Source organism: Palaemon carinicauda, chromosome 44, assembly GCF_036898095.1.
Source record: "Palaemon carinicauda isolate YSFRI2023 chromosome 44, ASM3689809v2, whole genome shotgun sequence".
Taxonomy (NCBI): domain Eukaryota; kingdom Metazoa; phylum Arthropoda; class Malacostraca; order Decapoda; family Palaemonidae; genus Palaemon; species Palaemon carinicauda.
Window position 1 is genome coordinate 52,605,358 of NC_090768.1, and position 3,001 is coordinate 52,608,358.

A 3,001-nucleotide genomic window follows, 5' to 3' on the forward strand; every position below is an offset into this window, starting at 1 on the left:
CACTAGAAGAGTTGGAAGACCCAGACCTACAGGGCTGAGGACTAGAAGCGTGAAGTGGAAGATGATGAGTGGAGAACTATTGAATTAAAAACTCATGATAAGAGACAACCGGTGAAATTTAACCGAGGCCCTTTGCGTCAATAGGCGTAGGATGAGATGATGATGAATTAGTACAATGAAAAGAATAGAAATAATAATTTATGCACATTTATTTCTTTTTTTACTTATAAATTTTTGAGTTTTCGTACATAAGTGATTATTTTTTATGAAAATGATGTTGCTGCAATTCCTGTAAGCCATTTATGTATGTCTGAGCCTTGCTGTGTATTTAATGTCTTGTATGAACTATGTAAGGATATGATCGTGTTAAGTATGAATGGAAATTTTTATATGGCCATAACTATATATAGGACGAGAATTTGAAGAAAAAATACACCTATAGCTATTTAATACCTTTTGAAATAAAAATTGATGAATATTATTATATTGATAGAATTCTATAAGGATAAGTCAGCTATAAATACGAGATAGGGCAAGATAAGAAATTTAGTTTTCTTTTTATTTTAGGAAAAATTGAAGTGAAATTGTCGGTGTCGAGTCCGTAGAGTTGTGTGTGCTTCCCGTTATCCGACATTCTCGTTTTGCGTTTGCAATTCCATTGGGCTCGTACCTCGCACAAGGAATTACATTGAATAACAGATTGGTTTTACCTTTCAAACATTTAACCAGTTTTTTTTTATCCTATGTAAAGATTAAAGATTCGGCAATTTATTAGTCAATTCGTTTCTTTTATTCGATCATTTTTGTTATTCTGTTTTTCAGATGTTTTGTTTGTTCTATCTTCGCTGTAAAAGTTTTGAACGTTTTGACATTCAGTCTGTTGGCCGTGAAATGTTTTATGTGGAGGATGTGCTACACCCCCCCCCCCTCAATGGCCTGGGAATTAGGATGGAAAGCTTGACACGTTTTTGTGAATGTAATCTATTTCGTCCGGGGAGAGAGAGAGAGAGAGAGAGAGAGAGAGAGAGAGAGAGAGAGAGAATATTCAATACCTATGTGCATATTGCAAATGCTTTGTGTTGTGTTGTCGAGAATTGCAATATACACCGTTTCTGGATTTGCAAACACACACAGACATACACACACACGTTCATCAAATAACTTCTTCGTAATTAACATTTATCTGGGTGCCCATTACATTTATATATATATATATATATATATGTATATATGTATGTATATATATATATATATATATACACACATATATATATATATATATATATATTCCTTTCTGAATGGAGATGCCTTAACGTGATATTATGGTTTGTGCATCGCCACGATTAACAAAGCTTTAATAGTCAGGACCACCTATACTAGGTTGGTTTGCTGTGATTGATCAGACATAAATCTCTCACTATCACCCATCAGCACTGGCCAATGTGGTGATGAAAACAGGCCAAACCCAGATATGAATTGAGATGTTCTGTGGCCTTTGTCCTGCAGTGGACTAAAAACGGCTGTATTTGTTATTTTTGCTTTATATATATATATATATATATATATATGCATATATGTATATTATATATATATGCATATATGTATATTATATATATATGCATATATGTATATTATATATATATGCATATATGTATATTATATATATATGCATATATGTATATTATATATATATGCATATATGTATATTATATATATATATATTTATATATATATATATATATACATATATATATATATATATATATATATGCACACACACATATGCAGGTGTATATATGTAGAGATTCAGCATCTCATTGTACCAGCAAAATGCTTTTCACATTTATGGATACATGATTGCATAATCATACAATAAGTTATTATCTCAATATACTGAACAGAAATTCATTGAATATCAACATATGCAGAAATGTTGTTGTGTGTTTCCCTCTGTCTGTCTGTTTTCCGGTCCCTTGGCTGGACAGTGGTCTTCTTAAAATATACTTGGAAACCTGTTAGGCAGATTCACCTGGTTCTTTGTTGTGTAAATCTGATTTCGCTTTTATTGTTTCGTGTAAGGTTTTGCTCCCCTTTTACTTTGCGTCTTCTTGATGGGGTTTCGAGTTTATTTCCTGTTTGTTTTTATTATCATGATTAGTAGTAAGATGCCGTGTTTTATATTGGTTTGTATTTTAATTTTATTGTTACTGAAGTGAAGATTTTAATGTTGTGCTGGTTCGTCTGTTATATTTTTAGCAACTTCTTTTTTTTATAAAGCAGGTATTAATCAAAATGTATCAATGCTGTTTAAGAGAAGGTCTTGTATATTGATCATTATTTTGATTTCATATTTATCAAAATGGAGATTTTATCATTCTGGTTCGTCTATTTGTATTATTTAGCAACGTGTTATTTTTAGATAGAGCAGATGATGTTTGTTTTTCTTATGATTTGGAGCAACGTGCTCTCTTTTCTATGGGTCAGTATTTTTATTTTAATGTAATTATATTGGAGGTTTTAATGTAGTCATGATGTTTTGCCTGTTTATATTTCTATGAAATATTGTTATTGGTAAAGAAAATGTTGTTTGTAATGTATATTTATGTTGTTTGATTGTTCTTATGATTGGGAGGAAGTTACAGTTTTATTATGATCAGTATTTCGATTTGATGGTGATTAAAATGAAGATTTTAATTTTGTTTTGGTTCGTCTGTTTATATTTCCAGGAAGTTTAATTGTTTTATTAAAGCAGACGATGTATGTAATTTATTTGTTCGCTGTTTGTATGATTGGGAGGAAATGCATTTTTGTATTGGTTAGTATTTTGATTTTATGGGGATTAAAATGAGCATTTTTATCTTCTTATTCGTCTTCTTCTTCTTCTTCTTCTTCTAACGTGCTTTTTCCCCATTTGTATGGGGTAAGCACGGCTGCCTTCTTTTTAAAGGACTTTGCTTCGCTTTGGGGTAAACCCTAGCCTCGATCGGCTGCCCTGCCTGAC

General features: G+C 31.4%; 1 long non-coding RNA gene across 1 annotated transcript in view; it reads right to left on the minus strand.

Moving 5' to 3' along the window:
• Positions 1–3,001, minus strand: part of LOC137634538 (uncharacterized) — a 326,748-nt gene that overhangs the window by 159,601 nt on the left and 164,146 nt on the right. The window lies entirely within an intron of this gene.